Below are 17,542 nucleotides of genomic sequence, written 5' to 3'. Positions count from 1 at the left end.
TTGAGCAGAGCGGGGCCTTTTTGCCAAACTTAAAGACAGGAAGTTGATTAAAAAAAAAAAAAATGTCAACATTGAGATGCAAATTTAAAAAAATGGGAACAGGAAAAAGTCAAAACTGGACAGGAGCTGGAGGGGAAACAGCCCAGCCCACAGATGCGCTTCTGCCAGAGACCCTGTGTTCCTCCCTGTTTCCCTCTGGTTGTTACCATTTATGGCCAAGTCTCCAAGGTGGTGTTACTTCTCCTAAGAGCTTTTTAAGAGATGCTGAGTAACTTACTGAATAGGGACCTATGGAGACAAAAGACCCAAGAGTCTGTGAGTGTAAGAGGCTCTTTCCATCCTCAGGCAAAATCGGAGGGGCAGCTTAGCTTAGCTCGAGTTTGGGGAGGAGCCTCTTTGGAGAGTTAGCGATGGGGGGGCGGGGGGGGACCATCCTCCAGCTCTGCAGCTATTTTGGTAAAGACTACAACGCAGAGGACACACTGCAAAAGCAGCCGCCAGTGTGAGGTCCTGGGCCGGGCTGCAGACTCAGGCCGGCAGAAGGGGCAGCGCGGGTCCAAAGCAGCTTTTTTCTTAGAGGCCGAGGAAAGCGAAGGAGAGAGCCCCCTTCCCAGCTCCAGCTCTTCTCGCTGGAGCACCTGGCAGAGCCCGGCAGGTACCAGGCTCCCGTCACCCAGGAGCCCCAGGCTGGCAGCGCCCTCAGCGTCACTGGTGAGAGCAGTCGGAAGGCACAAAGCAGGGGCGTGCTGGTCAAGCATACAGGTGGGGAGTGGCGGCGGGGGCACCCTCCAAACCTCAACCCTATACAACAGTTCAGGGAAAAGGATAATTGAAAGAAAAGGGCCCCCCACCCAGGAACTCTGTGCCATCTGGGTTAGCGTGCGTTCCTTCTCTGGGATGCCTTGTGAAGTGACAGCCCAGGCTCCTGATCTAGTATTTCATTCTGGGGTCCTAGAGTAGCCAGGTGAGCATCCCTGGAAGTACTCTGGGGTCTCCCGGGAAACAAGCGCTATAGAATTTGCGCATGCGTCTGGGTGCGGCCGGGGTGATTCCTGCGCAGTGGGCAATGGGCAAGCCTGTGTCTGCTGGCCTCCTTGTGAGGGATCCAAAAAGGCCGAGTTGTGCCTCCGTGCCCTTTTGAAATTCTGCGCCCGTTTCCCCTGCGGTGCCTCTCCGCTTCCGGAACAGAAGGAAGTAGTAACCAGGCCAGGAGGTAATGGCCAGGAGGAAAATGAAAAAGACCCTATCCTGCTGCTCTTTCATCAGTTGATGAGTGTTTTGCTGGGTCATTGTGATGCCATCCTGGCATTATTATGCATTAACCCAGCCTGTCAGCATTGCTGGAAACGTACACCTACCACCCTAATGTCAGAAATACAGTGAGAGGGGTCATTTAGAGGAGATGAAGAAAATTGCCAATGGCTCTCGGTTTACTTGAAGCAGTGGTTGAACAGCAAGTATCAAGTGTCCAATTGTGTCTGAGGTTTTAGAGCTGGGAGCCAAAATAATGAGCTAGGAGTGTGTAAACACTGCCTGCTCTCGGAGTCTCAGCGGTGCTGGCTTCCTGGGGGAGCGGACTTCAGAATTCTGGAAAGCGGTGACAGAGAGAAGACCATGGTTCCCTTCCTGCAAAACTCATCATTTCCTTACATCTCACCCATTCCAGAAGCTATAGAGCTCGGCTCAAACGCTCAAATACACTCATGGAAAAGGCAAATTATGAAGGAAGTGGGTCAGTTGTAATTTACAATAGAAAGTTACAGGGACTATAGCTCTCCTCTCATCTCGAGGAGGAAACTACTATTCAGCTCCATCCGATTGCTGTGTGGGATTGTGGGACCTGTGACGGCTAACCTTCTGTTATACTTTTTCAGAAGAAAAGTTCCTAATCTAGAAGGACAACCTCCTAATTTATGAATACGGCAGTTAGCCTAAGTGTTTTTTTTTTAACATCTTTATTGGAGTATAATTGCTTTACAATGGTGTGTTAGTTTCTGCTATATAACAAAATGAATCAGCTATATATATACATACATCCCTATATCTCCTGCCTCTTGTATCTCCCTCCCACCCTCCCTATCCCACCCCTCTAGGTGGCCACAAAGCACCGAGCTGATCTCGCTGTGCTATGCGGCTGCTTCCCACTAGCTATCTATTTTACATTTGGTAGTGTATATATGTCCATGCTACTCTCTCACTTCATCCCAGCTTACCCTGCCCCCCCCCCCGTGTCCTCAGGTCCACTCTCTATGTCTGCGTCTATATTCCTGTCCTGCCCCTAGGTTCTTCAGAACCATTTTTTGGGGGTTTTTTTGGTTTTTTTTTAGATTCCATATATATGTGTTAGCATACAGTATTTGTTTTTCTCTTTCTGACTTACTTCACTCTGTCTGACAGACTCTAGGTCCATCCACCTCACTACAAATAACTTAATTTCGTTTCTTTTTATGGCTGAGTAATATTCCATTGTATATATGTGCCACATCTTCTTTATCCATTCATCTGTCGATGGACACTTATAGCCTAAGTGTTTTTAAACATTGTGCAGGCCAAAAAACACATCTGAAAGCTAGGAGCAAATCAAGCTCTAGCCATTTATGGCCTCTGCTGTAGAGAGGGGAGACTTTAGTCTGGTTATGCCTTTTTTTTTTTGCTACCTAGACCCGAATGGCTTCCCTTCCTGGACTCAGGGTATCTCTAAAAAACCATCTTACAGTTCAGTTTTAACAGCACTATCCTCTGTATCAAAGTGATGTCACCATATGGATCCCCAAGAATGCCAAATATGTAAAAGTTAGGTAACCAGTTACTCAATTTGGAATATTCTTGCTGGCCTAAGAATCAAGTATTCAAGTATGTCCAGTCCGTGCTATTTCCATCATCATCCAAACACCTGGAACTGCTAGTTAGATTTTGACCCAGATCTGTTGAAATGCTTCTTGCCACCTACAAACTTCACTAAAATGTGTATTTCTAAAAAAACGCTAGAAAGCAGGAGGCCTAGAATATAAACTACTCTAAAGATGAAACTATTTCTTTGCATTTGTCTTTGAAACCACAACAATTAGTACCATATACATAGTCAATATTCATTATAAAGTAGAGGGATAAGTTTAAGTGTTAAGTTTAGAGTTTCCTGAGAAATGATCAGTGACACAGGAATTGAGGGCAAATTTATTTAAGAAATGATTCTGGGAAGAACCAGAAGAGAGTGAAAAAGTGAGGCAGGGAAGAAAAGGAAGCCAATCCAGGTAACCACTGTGGGCAACTGAAGCCTGGTCCTTCTGGGGACCCCTGGGAGACCCGTGAAACATGCCTTATGGTGGTCAGGTCTGAATGGAGAAGAAATTGGGGCATTGGTCTAGCAACTTCTATCTGCCATGGTTGTTCCTGGGTACATTGACTCCCCAGCACTACTGGCTTGACAGTGTATAGAACAAGCTCACTCCCACACCCAGAGAAAGACCTCAGGCAGTCATAGGTATCTGCAGGAAGGCTTTGGAGAGAATAAATCCCCTTTGTGCATTGGAACTTCTCATATACACAAAAGCATTCATGAAGAGGACGCTGACAAAAGAGAGACAAAGACAACCCACAAAAAGTGGCCATTGCAGATGGAATGGGCAAGCTTCTGGTCTCCACATCATGAAAAACTGTCTTGCTATAAAACATCTGGGTACAATGTGACACAAATCTTTTTAAATACATAGGTAAGCTTGCATGAAAGAACGGGAGGTTTCCAAGAGCCAGAGCTAAAAGAAAGCACAAAAGCAGAGTGGAAAGCCAGCACCGAAGCTATGTCTGTCCTCAGAACAGGTGTTTGACTCCGTGGGCCAGAATGTGGCTTCAATGGCTCTGTGAGAGCCTGGCAACCATGCCCTGTGCTGTGCAAGATGGAAATCAATCCCATCATGAAACAAGGACCGTCAAAGAGTTATAGCCACAATTAAAAGTGGACAAAAAAAAAAAAAACACATTCTTCAGCAAAATGGAAGACAAAGAAACTTATCTGACTCTGCTTGGCCTCTGGAGAAAGTAACTCTTCCCTGAGAAGCAGTAACTCCAGACCTGATATCACCACTGGTTTGGGGCTCAAACCTCTATATACAAAAATGTATATTCCCTTCATGATCCAGGAACTCCCAAGCCTAGAAATGAAATTAAAGTGGGTCTTGACTGGGAATACCTGGGACATATTGACAGAAGAAAATGCAAACTTTCTCTGGAGGAATACATACTCTCAGTTCAGGTTTCACATGATTTCTGAAGATTGAGCTCAAGATCCAAAATTTAAAAGCACAAGGAAATAAGCCACCATGAGGGAAAGTCAGCAGAAAAACAAAAAGCAAAATTATAGCCCTATATTTATTAGATTTGGAAAATATAAGATACCGAATATAAAACTGAGAACATGTCATTTGTTTAAAGAAATAAAAGAGGGAATCTAAAACATGAGCCAGGAAAAATACAATGTAAAAAAACACATCTGAAAGATTTGAGAAAGAATCAGAGAAGCCCTTAAAATAAAATATTTAATTGTTGAAATAAAAAAGTCATGGCTAGGTTAAAACACAGATTTTAAAATAGCTTAGAGAGAACTAATGAACTGGATGAAAGGTCTGGAGATATTACTCAAAATGCGTCATGGAGAAATCGAGAGATATGAGCTACAGCTATAAAACAAAACAGAGATAATAGGGAAAAGGGAATTTCTGAAGAAAAGTACTGGGATTTCCTGGAATTAATGAAAGACATGAATCTTCAAATTCAGTAAACACAACAATTCCCATGTGGGATTCATAAAAAGAATTCCACAACTAGACCCATCGGAGTAAAACCACAAATTAACAAAGGAAAAAAAAAACAACTGGTATAAATATATAGCAAGAGAAATCATGTAGCAAAAAATTATATTTAGACTGATAGCAGATTTTAATATAGCAACAGCAATATACTCAGAGAAAAGAGAAAACAGCAATTGACTTCAACTTCTCTATTTAACTAATTACCACTCAAAAATAAGAGGGAATTAAAGACTTTTTTTGACAAACAAAATCTAGAGTTTGCCACCAAAAGACTCACAGTAATGGAACTTTCTAAGGCAGGGGTCCCCAAGCCCCCAGGCCGTGGACCACTACTGGTCCATAGCCTCTTAGGAACCGGCCCACAAAGCAGGAGGTGAGTGGCGGGTGAGCAAGCAAAGCTTCATCTGCTGCTCCCCATCACTAGCATTACTGCCTGAACCATCACCCCCCGACCCCCATTCCCCCCATCCCCACACCCCGTCTGTGGAAAAATTGTCTTCCACAAAACCGGTCCCTGGTGCCAAAAAGGTTGGGGGCCACTGTTCTAAGGGATACTTCAGAAAGAAATAAAATGTTCCCAGAAATAAGTTCTGAAATGCAAGATGGAATGGGAGAAAAGAATTAATACATTAAAAGAAACAATGAATGATAATAACATCTAATTTGAAACAGGAATGTATTTGTTTCCTATTGTTGCATAATGAATTACCCTAAAATTTAGCAGTTTAAAACAACAACAATTATTATCCCACAGTTTTTAATGGCTGAATAACTTACATATATATAACTATAATAAAATGTTTATCCATTCATCCATCAATGGACATTTAGGTTGTTTCCGTGTCTTGACTATTGTAAATAATACTGCTGTGAACATGGGGGGTGCAGATATCTTTCTGAGTTAATGTTTGTGTTTCCTTTGGATCTATTCCCAGAAGTGGAATTGCTAAATCATATGGTAGTTCTATTTTTAATTTTTTGAGGATCTACCAGATTGAATTTTAAAAATAAGCTCTCTGCTCTTTAAAGAAATGTATCTAAAATACAAATCTACAGTGAACATCACACTTAATGGTGAAACATTGGAAACATTCCCTTTAAAACCAAGAACCAGACAAGAGCACCCACCATGACCAGTTATATTGAGCATGACACTGAAGGCCCTCACCAGCACAGTAAATGAAATGTTTAAGGATTTGAAAAGAGGATACGAAATATTATTATATGCATACAATATGACTGTCAACATAGAAAAACCTAATTAAAATTTATTGGAATTAATGGGAGTTGAACTAACAATTTATTTTGAAATCAGTGTATTATATTATTCCAAAAGATAGCTAGCATACGTAGCTTTGGTTAATTCACTTTCACAGATGTAGAATATATCATTATTTGCATAGACTAAAATTATACACATTCTCCTTTTTTTAAATCTTTTTTTTAAACTTATTTATTTTAGTTATTTATTTTTGGATCTGTTGGGTCTTCGTTGCTGAGCAGCTCTAGCTGAGGCGAACAGGGGCTACTCTTTGTTGTGGTGCACGGGCTCCTCATTGCGGTGGCTTCTCTTGTTGTGGAGCATGGGCTCTAGGTGCATGGGCTTCAGTAGTTGCAGCACGCAGCCTCAGCAGTTATGGCTCGCGGGCTCTAGAGCCAGGCTCAGTTGTGGTGCACAGGCTTAATTGCTCTGCGACATTTCGGATCTTCCTGGAGCAGGGATTGAACCCGTGCCCCCTGCATTAGCAGGCAGATTCTTAACCACTGCACCACCAGGGAAGCCCCTATACATTCTCCTTTTAATAAATATTTAGGTTGCCTCCAATTTTTCACAATTACAAACGGTTGTGAGCATCTATTATTTATGTCTCCGTATGTCAGAAAATGCTTCCCAATCCAGGACTTTTCTTTCCATTTCTCTGAGGCTTAATTAAGCCTAGGCAAAGGTATGTAGAAGAATTTCTCTAGTTTAACCAGTTTTGTCTAGTAATGTTTCCATACAATAACAGTTTTTAAATGCTATGTTCTGAAAACACATGAACAGATGGCAAAAAAAAAAAAAAAAAAAGGCTGAATGATATCCAAATGGTTCCAATGATGGCGTGAAGGAGATGGGTGAGGTGTTGAGTCAGGTCTGCTTGAAACTTTGCAGTGATCAGCTCACATGCTGCACTGAACTTTTGTGCAGGTCACTGGGGTAGGTAGTCTGTGGTTATTCAGTAAGTGCGTGACTCATTTATTAATCTGAAGTCAGGTTTCCATCTTATTTTTCATGTCAGTTTGCAATCTTCCAACAGAATTATTTTTATATTTTTAGAAAAAGTATTTTTAATCCTCTAAACAGGAGGAAACTAATAGGATTGTGTTAATTCAGGAAGCAGAGAAATGAGTCCTTTTCTTAATTAGTAATTTATTTTGCTGGCAGAGGATCCAAACTAAAGGCAGCTGGTTCTTTTCTCCTCCAGTATCGACCAGTGAGTGCTTGTAGACCTATGTCATTCCTGTCATGGGATTCTGTTCCTGGGTGGTCCATGCCACACAATGAGAAACATCCTTCTCCTTCCCATCAGGGAGAGCTCTACTGCAAAGCTGGGACATCCAGCAGACTCATTCTGGTTCCATCTCCTAATGTGAGACATGCAAGAATAAGTGGTGAACCAGTTCTGGGAATTCGGAATCCTGCTTCCCGGATTTCAGTACAAGACATCCTGGTGGAAACTCTCATTGGGTACTGACTCCACCTTCTCAGTAAATCTCCAGGGTGTTTTTAGGAAGAGTCGATTAAATGCTCTGGAGATACTGTGCCTCTTATTCTCTCGTGAAGGATGCATCTGTGATCCCCCTTGAACATTTCCTCTCCCTTTCAGTGCCTTCTGTTGGGCACTCATGCTCATTCCATATCAAGGTGGTCAATTCAGAAACAGTATCACTCTCTGGACCCTTTCCTGACTGCTAACAGTGAAGAGGAGGGTCTTTACATGTGTTATGGACTGTATTGTCTCCCCAAAAGTCATATGCTGAAGCTCTAAACCTCAATGTGATGGTATTTGGAGGAGGGGTGTTTGGGAGGTAATTAGGGTTAGATGAGGTCATGAGGGTGGGGCCCTGTGATGGAATTAGTGACCTTCTAAGAGGAAGAGACCAGAGAGGTCTCTCTCTCTGTCTCTGCCATATGAGGACACATGGAGAAGTCAGCAAACCAGGAAGAGGGCTCCTACCAGGAGCCAAATCAGCCAGAATCCTGATCTTGGACTCCCCAGCTTCCAGAACTGTGAGAAATTAAGCCACCCAGTCTGTGGTATTTTGTTGTGACAGCCTGACAAACTAAGACAAACCATCAGCTCCGTCAGTAGCCTTGCCTCCTAGGAAAAGTGTACATTGATGTTTCCTCCTGTGACTCTGATGGAGGGTTGGAGGCAGCAGTGGACACTTTGTTACCCAGTGTGGGGAAAGCAGGACTCAAGGGGGAAGAAGTATGTAGTAAGTTGCTCTCACTCTAGAAAGCGCTGGGGAAACAAGTCATAAGAATTAGCACTTGTTCTGCAGGCCTCCATGTGACGGCATGACAAGAACTTCCTCAGGGGTCCTGAACACAGCGCTGGGAAGGATGGGGGGCTATGGAAGGAAACCCCCATCACGGCTGGTCATCCAAGCCGCCCTCCCCCAGATGGACATTAACAACAATTAGCCACTGCTGCGTGTGCATCTCACAGCTTCTAGGATTTGATCGTTCCTGAGAACTTCCACCTCATGTCATGGAGGGAGTTTTGCCTGAACCTTGAAGGCTGAGTGGGCAAAGAAGTTGTCAACCCCCTGTAGTTGTTGACTACAGCCCCTTTCCCGATTCCTCCCAGGGAACAAGCTTCTTGGGCAAGTGTTTCTCTTAAGAGGGCATGCCTACTAGGCTGGAGGGAATGTAATATGCACGGCCACTCTGGAAAATTGGCTGTTTCTTATAAAACCAAACATACGCTTACCATATAACCCAGCAACCTCAGTCCTGGGTATTTATCCCAGAGAAATGAAGACCATGTTCATACAAAAACTTGTATGTGAAAGCTCTATTTCTAATAGTCCCAAACTGGCCAGATGTCCTTCAACAGGTGAGTAGTTAAACAAGCTGTGAAACGTCCACACTACGGGAAAACAACTCAGCCACAAAAACGAATGAGACACACAACCACCTGGATGGGTCTCCAGGACACCATGGAGAATGAAAAAAAATCCAATCTCAAAAGGTTGCATATGAGGTGATCATTTTGTAATGTATAAAAATATTGAATCACTATGCTGTATACCTGAAACTAATATAATATTGTAAGTCCACTATACTTCAATTTTAAATATATATATATATGACAAGTTAAGAAGCAAGCGTACATATTGTATGGTTCCACTTGGATAACATTCTCAAGATGACAAAATTATACTGCTGGAGCAGTGATTCATGGTTTCTGGGGTGTAGGGAAGGGGAGGTGGTATAGGGAGTGCCTATCAAAGGACAGCATAAGGAGCGTTCTCTGTGTCTGTATCTTGACTGCGGTGGTAGTAGCTGAAGGAGTGAATAACAACACCGTTACTAAGATTGTGTTTAACCTGCAAAGGGGCCAGGCCAGGTAGTGTAGAGTGAGAGCATGGGAGATACGCCTTGCATGCAGAAGACAGTTTGACTCTATGTTGACTATAAAATGAGAGATTTAGAGTACACGTGTATCTTTTATTGAGTTTGTGTTTGGGCCATGTAGTATCGTAATTAGGTGATGGAAGTGTTATACTCTAGATGAAAGCAGCAGCCTCTTCTGGTTTGTCTTTGTATCCCCAAGGCCTAGTGTTCTTCCTGCCATGTGTTGGGTGCTCAGTAAAATGAATGAGAGGCTAAGTTGCAGTTCCCATTCTCCAGCCACTAAGATGCACTGTCACCTGTAAGACAGGTTCAAGTTTGCTCGTACGCTCATGTTAAGATGTTTTGTGGCACCGTGACACCCCCTTGGTAACACACAATAAAACTGTGCATTTAGTGTTTATTGTCAATCTACACTTGAGATGCAAAAGATCAATCTTAATAGCTTCAAATGGGTCGTTATTTTCCTTGAGACATTTGGCGAGGTGTTTTGGATGAACCCTCATCCTCATTGCCATGTCTCTCTTTTTGGTCTCTAATGCGTATACTATCGTACAAAAACCATCTCCCCCTAAGCTCGTGGAAGCCAAACACAGGTTACTCCTGGGGAGTGGAATTCAGAGGCCAGAAGAGGATGCAGGTTCACACCCCTTCTCCATCAATACTGAGTTCCAACGAATCCGATTTCCTTTGCAGTTAGAAGCAGACAAGGTGAGGGATCCAGAATTTTGAACTTGGCTGCCCAAACCTACCTTCACACGCAAAAATGCATGCACCAGGCTTACCAGGCAGCCTGCGCGCTGTAGGAATTCTTGCCCTCTGTACAGCTACAAACAGGAGCTGTTCCACTGTGATGGTGTTCATGCATTTTGGTCGTGTTGGGTATCAGGGACCACGTTTAAGCATTTTCAAACACCCACTCTACACATTCAAGCTGAAGAAACAGAAAGCCAGATTGTACACCCAACTTTGGCCAGGTGAGTCAGTTCCCAATGAAATGCTGACCAAAGAGACTGGAATGGGGGCAGAGCTACTATTATTTGAAATATAATAGCCCATCGGGGAGCTTTGCGGTGCTATTCTATAGTAATAAGATTTGACAGGTGGAGAAAAAAAGGAGAGATCAGGAAATAACAGAACAACTAGCTAGAATACATTTACCACCTTGTTAGTCATTTCTTTCTCTTCAGTGGCAGGGAAGGAGGATGAGGGAACGGGGAAGAAACACACCACAACGCATCCAGGACAAAAAAGAGGATATTAATTTTCTGTTGCCATGGTAATGGATTTCCAGCAATGGCTTCTCACCGAAGACTTCCCCCCCCATCCATATTTTTTAGGGATCCATAATGACCCTTGAATGTTATCCTAGGAATCACACAAGAAAATTAAACCCCCCCCATGAAAATACTGCCATGTAAGAAAGGAAACTTTCAGATCCATGCACAACCAGGTCTGTACTGTAAACAGTACAAGCTTGCAGAGCTGGTAATCACCCAACCTAAAAGAAGAAGTCAAAAGCAAGGTCTGTTTGTTTTGTTTTATTTGTAAAAGAATTCTGAAAGATAGTAGAGGTACATCTGCTAATATTTGGCCTGGGACTAGATTTTCAACCACACTCAGAAACTCCATCCTAAGTGCCAAGGCAAATACCCTGGTTATTATGATAATGAATTAATATGTACTAACACCTTTCCAAAGAGCCTTCCAAGTGTGGGGAAAATCAATCACTGGCTTCAAAACTCAGGCTTCCCAAGTGATCACTGGCACCCATCACAGATGGACGTGAAAGCCCAGCTTCCCTCCTGGTGTCATCAAACTGCCCAACCTTCTCTCCTTTTTATCTATTTGTCCAACCAGCTGAGATTCGTGGGCGTGTCCAGTACTAGATGCTGGTTATGTAAGGATGGATAAATAAGACCGAATTCCTAACCTCCACAGCTTATACCCTAGTGTCATCTACCTATGCGAGATACAAACCAGCAAGAGTTCCCACACTTCACGAAGATAAAGGTATGAAGAAGACGTACAGAGCGAGCCATGTATGAGAGACCTTAGGAAGGACAGATCCGGAAACTCCAGGGCATCCTGGGGAGGAGAGTGGTTGAGCTGGATTGTGAAGATACAAAAGGCAGGAGAGAGACGAACAAGGTTTTCCTATATGAGATCCAGCCCTCTCTCATTTACTGGAAATTGTCCAAATTTTCATGCTGCAGATAGAGGTAAACAGTTTCAAAAGGTAGAGAATAAAGCGAGAGCCATTTATCCTGCAGCTCTGAGTTAGCACCTGCGCTGGAGAGACATGAGGTCAGGCGCAGTGAGAAGGGGAGAGTAATCAAAAATAGAAGAGGATATGACAGAATGATATATAAGGGAAAAGTCCCACCCTCTTGGGCCTGACCTTGGTTGAGGAGGCAGGACAGTATCATATAAGATAGTGTGTATGTAGTATGAATACTAGGTAGTCTACGCTAAGTAACTGGCATAGATCTAAGTTCGTAGGGACAGAGAGAAAGAAGCTGGGGGAACAAGGCAACATTTCCCAGAGAGGCCAGGATTTGGACAGAAAGGAGAGAACTGATCGCAGGCAACGAAATCACAGGTCAGATCCTGTCACGCCCTTCCTCTAGAACCATCAATGGCTCCCCAGGCACAGTTTCTGGCTCACTCTCTATGCTTCCCTGGGACGAGGACAGCCCTATCTATAATACTTCTAAAAACTAAGTTGGCTTTTTCTCACCCTCAGCCCCTCTTATATGAGCCAGTTTCTTAAGATAAATCTCTCGATAGACAGATATTATATATATTATATTTCTATATATGTACATGATAAATACCCTCTATGTGTTATATCTGTGTCTATGTCTAGCTAGCTAGCTAGATATCATCTCTATATATCCTATTGCTTCTGCTTCTCTGAAAAACTGTAATATATCGGGTTTTATTAAAGAGCAAGAAGCTATCCAGTGCTATTTTATTAACCAACCAGAAGCAGACCAGCTTTCCTCACATTCTGTTTGCCCAAGATTTTCTTCTCTCCATAAACCATTAGAGTCGATTTCACCAGTGCATCCGAGCGATGTGCTGACAGTTAAGCCCCTCCCCTGTCTCTGTTGTCCTTCTCTACCCTCCCCAAGCCATGCCTCTATTGGAAACGTGCCATAAAACATGCTGTGGAATATCGAACTCCCCTGGAGCAGCCTGTTTTCTGCCAACAGCACACGGAGGAAGTGATATCAGCTCCTGAAGTCATGGGTTAAGGGATGGGTGGGTTAAGGGATGTTAGAAGAAAGTCAGTGCTCTGGATCTCAGGATGTAGCCCACCTAAGTGCTGGAGGGGAGCACAGAGAAAGAGGGAAGGAGTGGGAGGGAGAAGGAGAGAAAGAAGGAGAAAGAGAGAGAGGCTACCTTCACGCAGCAGGAAGGTCGTGGACAGCCTTGGATGGACTTGGACGTGAACGTGGGGAAGGCTAGTGGAGGGGAGGTCGGAGGGGTGTCAGCTCTTTTTCAGGGTGACACTGCTGTCGGAATTCCACCCTCCCCACCACGGGAGCAGGAAAGCCAATTCTTCACCCACTTTGCAACAATATTTAAAATCTAAGCCATAGAACTCCAAGCACACATGCGCACACGTGAACAAGTGTGAGTAACACTAGTCAAATCTGAAAGAGCCCTGTGGGTTGTACCAACATTGGTCTCTTTGTTTTGATACTGTACTATGCGTAAGATGTCACCGTGGCGGGGAAGCTGGGTGAAGGGTACCTGAAACTTCTATCTTTTTGCAACTTCCGGTGAGAATATAATGATTTCAAAATACAAAAATTTTGTAAAAGCCTCAAGCAGAGCTATGAAGTTGGAAAATGAGACTCGCAGCATGAGAGACAGCCCCCCGTCCTCTGTCCTTCAAACCATGAAACCAGCAGCACAGAGGATGGACACAGGGCACAGAGCAACAACCACGGACTCGAGGGCCTAGGGATCCGTGGCTCGCCCGAGACACCCCGGCTCCTGGCCCCACCAGGCCCTCGGCCCCGCCATCCTCGGGGAGGAACTGCACTTCCAGAGGCTGAGTTTTGTCTTCTTCTCCCTGATTCCAGTTGAGAACCCAACGCTGGCCAGAAACACCCCAGGCCAGCTCATCGTCTCCTGGACAACTGCCCAGGGCCAGCCCTGCCAGGGAGAGCACAGGCAACGAACAGAACTCAAGGCCCAAGAATGGCTCTGAAGCTGAGATGTGTAAAGAACCTGCACATGCTAAACCTTACCCGTTTATCTAAGTCTATGCTACTCCATGAAGGCGCATGAAACAGTTCCAGGGCGCATTTGACTGCCCTTAGCAGGAATGCAGATGCCGCTGGCTGCTTCCCCAGCCTCTCTCCCCACCCACCGAGGGATTTCCTGTCAGCCGTTGGAGGAGTCTGCCTTCCAGGCACACCTGTCCCTGGTGTGTGTGGACAGCAGGGCAGGTCGCAGCGCATCGGCCTCGCCCACTGTAACTGCGGGCCTCTCTTAGGCAGAAGTCACACATGAGGACAGAACAGACAGAAAGGGGGTATAGCTTAGAGGCAAAGGAAAAAATATTTTCCATGAACAGGTCATATATTTTCCTATGAAGCTTTGCCTCTTTCCTCAGTCCATTCACTGCTATACAGTGAAGTGTCTGGAAGAAACATGTATCTCTGCCCTCGAAGCCCAGGAACGCCAGCTCTCATTAACTTTCCCATTTTATTCTTTCAGAGAATCCACATTCGGATAATCCAATGTGTATGTGCTCAAAATTACCTGAGGCAAGTGTCCAAGGAAAAATCCCCCCACCCTTGCCCCCAATCAATTCTTACACTGTATAAGGAGAACTCCTTTAAAAATGCAACCCACTATCTTGAATTTTGGTAGGTGATTCTGAGGCATTTGTCTGGCAATTGAGAAAGCAATTCTTTAAAGCAATGGTTCTCCACCAGGCGAGTTTGTCCCCCAGGGGATATTTGGCAATGTCTGTAACCTATTTGGGCTGGAATTGGGGCTGGGATGTTACTGGTTTCTAGTGGGTAGAGGTGTTGCTGCACAGGACAGCCACCCCCCAAAAAAGATTTCTGACCCAAAATGTCAATAGTGACAAGGTTGAGAAATCTGGCTTTAAAGTTCTGCACAAGTTGATTACACATAACCTCTATTATTCATTCAACAAACCACTACTTGGAACCTAGTATAATCTTAAGATATTATGCTGGGCACTGAAGCAGGGAGCCTGCCTTGAAGCATCTAGTAGAGGTTTACAGGAAAATATAATGTCGTGTAAAGCAGCGGTCCCCAGTGTTTTTGGCACCAGGGACTGGTTTCGTGGAAGACGGTTTTTCCACAGACAGGGGGTGGGGGGTTTGGGGGTGTAGGGGTGGTGCACGTGGTAATGGGAGCCATGGGGAGCACCAGATGAAGCTTCGCTTACTTGCCCGCCGCTCACCTCATGCCGTGTGGCCCCGGTTCTTAACAGACCTTGGACGCTATCGGTCCAGAGCGCATGGGTTGGGGACCCCTGGTATAGAGCATGCCAAGCGCCAGAGTGAAAATACAAGTCAAAAGAGGAAAGGCTATAAGTGTGTGAGGCTGGGATTGGGGGGATGAGAGGAATGGATGTCATTTTCCCCAAGACAACTGCAAAGTGCATACTCACTCCCAAATATAAAATTCACTCTTAAATATAAAATTTGCTCTCAAATATAAAATTGAAATAACTGCTAGAAAAGAGCACCAAAGCCCTAAGCACTTTTTACGCAATCTATCTTTCTGTTTTTATACTCACATCCTCAGAGAGGAGCAATCTGCTGCTTCCTTTTTAACTTTGTTTCTTATTAAGATTATTTCCCTAACAAGAATATTTTTCCAGTGCCAGGGAGATGTTTATTTCCTTCTCCTGCCCTTAGTTTATTCTCTCCATCTATACATTTAAAATATTGATAAGCACAGTGTAATTTTGCACCTGCTAATTAGCTAAGCGACACATGGTTAGCCTCTTTTACCTTTCCGCAGATCGCAACTTCAATTTGCTCACAATTTTGAGGATGCTCGTTCCCAAACGTCTGTTAGTTGGCCTCTTTTTCGATCCCGAGCGCCAAATGTGTAGCAGAAACAATTGTCTCCTTACCCCCGGTCCCATTTTCCAAGACGAAACCCTGGGATGACACGAAGATGCCAGTGAAGAAATAAACTAAGCATAAGAGAAAATGGCTTTTATCCCCCCAGAAAATTAGTGACCAGATCATAGGGGCGTTCATCAAACGAAAGTGCACCTAGATTAGATTCGCAAGGCTGGATAGCCTAGTGCTCATTTCCACGGCAGATATCACAGACAGTTATATGCCCTCCAGGTCAGCGATGTGGGTGATTAAACGGTCTGGAACGCTCCCATCGACAATGTGAGCTCATAGCTAAGCCGAAATTGAAGCCAGTTATGAAACAGAACCGCCAGATGCCATATGTCTGCATGCAAATGCCATATGTCTGCATGCAAATGTTCCAGGCGATCTTACTAATCAGAAACTTAACATACGTCTTCAAGGCTCTACTTTGTGAGTGCCTCTGTGCAGTACTGGGTGGCAACGTCTTATTTATTTGTTTTTAAGTCTGGGTTTGAACCTTGACTCTGCCACTTTCTAGTTCTTGAACCTAGGTAAGTCAGCACCACCTCTCTGAGTCTTTATTTTCCCACCTGTGAAATAAGGACAGTCATGCCTATCTCTCAAGATTGTCATTCATTCTATCAGTCTAGGTCCGGTCAGGAATTCAGAGACCCTGTCAGTCATCTCCACGGAGAAAATTTAATACAGAGTGTTGGTTAAGCAGTTGTTAGAGAACCAGAAAAGCAGAAGGAAGCAGTGAGGAAGCAGCTGCTCCCAGAGGGCTATGAGCAGAGGACAGAGGTTAGGGTTGTTAGAACCTGGAAGCTTGAAAGAAGGGCCTGAGGTGCTGAGACGCTGCCAGCTGGGGAAGGGGTGATGGCCTCCGAGGTACCGTCATCACAGAAGCTTGGAGCCAGTAGAGCTGAGCCTCAGCTGATGCCAAGACGGTGCAAAACTCCAATAATAAAAAAATAAGGCAAAATAAATAAAGTGTAGTATAAAGTAAAAAAAAAAAGAGAGAGAGAGGGAGAGCTGGACACTGGAACCAACAGCCACTGCCAGGGAGACAGGCCATCGCCGGGCGACACGCTCAAGCATCAGCAAGCAGGTAAGAAGAAGCAAGTCCTTCGCCCGCTCAGCCCCAGTCTGACCTCCGGCAGGTGGCAAAGGAGAAACGTGGTTGAAGAGCGCCCCCAGCTTCACACAGCAGAGCCCTGAAGGGTGGATTTGAAGCGTAGCCCATTCATCCGCTCATGTGTGCATTTATGGAGTGTCCGACTGCAAGGCTCTGTGCTAGGCACTGGGGAGTCTGAAGAATTAAGTCGATAGCTCGTAAAGTGCACAGTTCAGTGACTCACATAACACAGACTCTCAGTTAAAATCAGTCGTCCTCTCTGGGGCCCAGTGGGAAACATGAAGGAAAAGGACATGGAAAGCAAAACAATACAAACAAAACAAACACTGGCTCTTGCCTCTAGGAGCTCTGTGTTTAGGTTAATTATTGTGGGACAAGTCAAAGAGCAAAGTACAAAGTCATACGTGCTTGTATACTTTAAAAAGTATTTCGAAAAAAAAAAAATTGGGGCTTCCCTGGTGGCGCAGTGATTGAGAGTCCGCCTGCCGATGCAGGGGACACGGGTTCGTGCCCCAGTCCAGGAAGATGCCACGTGCCGCGGAGCAGCTGGGCCCGTGAGCCATGGCCGCTGAGCCTGCGCATCCGGAGCCTGTGCTCCGCAACGGGAGAGGCCACAACAGTGGAGGCCCGCGTACCGCAAAAAAAAAAAAAAAAAAAAGTATTTCGGATACAGGAAGGAAGGAAGGAATAAAACAGGTATTGAGGACCTGGGGAGGGGGAAGGGAAAGCTGGGACGAAGTGAGAGAGTGGCATGGACGTATCTATACTACCAAACGTAAAATAGATAGCTAGTGGGAAGCAGCCGCATAGTACAGGGAGATCAGCTCGGTGCTTTGTGACCACCTAGAGGGGTGGGATGGGGGGGAAG

At 44.7% G+C, this 17,542-nt stretch overlaps 1 protein-coding gene and 2 long non-coding RNA genes across 3 annotated transcripts in view; 1 reads left to right on the top strand and 2 right to left on the bottom strand.

Annotated features, from left to right (window-relative positions):
* The window catches only part of LOC132527744 (uncharacterized), a 116,737-nt gene extending 102,978 nt beyond the window's left edge, over positions 1-13,759 (bottom strand). Inside the window, exon 1 of the long non-coding RNA XR_009543067.1 lies at positions 13,692-13,759. This is a non-coding gene — a long non-coding RNA (uncharacterized LOC132527744). The remainder of the gene's footprint in view (positions 1-13,691) is intronic.
* The window catches only part of LY86 (lymphocyte antigen 86), a 50,178-nt gene that overhangs the window by 7,604 nt on the left and 25,032 nt on the right, over positions 1-17,542 (top strand). The window lies entirely within an intron of this gene.
* LOC132528253 (uncharacterized) overlaps positions 15,431-17,542 on the bottom strand; it is a 126,286-nt gene continuing 124,174 nt past the window's right edge. Inside the window, exon 4 of the long non-coding RNA XR_009543144.1 lies at positions 15,431-15,593. This is a non-coding gene — a long non-coding RNA (uncharacterized LOC132528253). The remainder of the gene's footprint in view (positions 15,594-17,542) is intronic.

The sequence above is a fragment of the Lagenorhynchus albirostris genome, chromosome 10 (assembly GCF_949774975.1).
Source record: "Lagenorhynchus albirostris chromosome 10, mLagAlb1.1, whole genome shotgun sequence".
Lineage (NCBI taxonomy): Eukaryota > Metazoa > Chordata > Mammalia > Artiodactyla > Delphinidae > Lagenorhynchus > Lagenorhynchus albirostris.
Note: the sequence above shows the minus strand (reverse complement) of the source record. Positions and strands in the feature narration are given on the sequence as shown.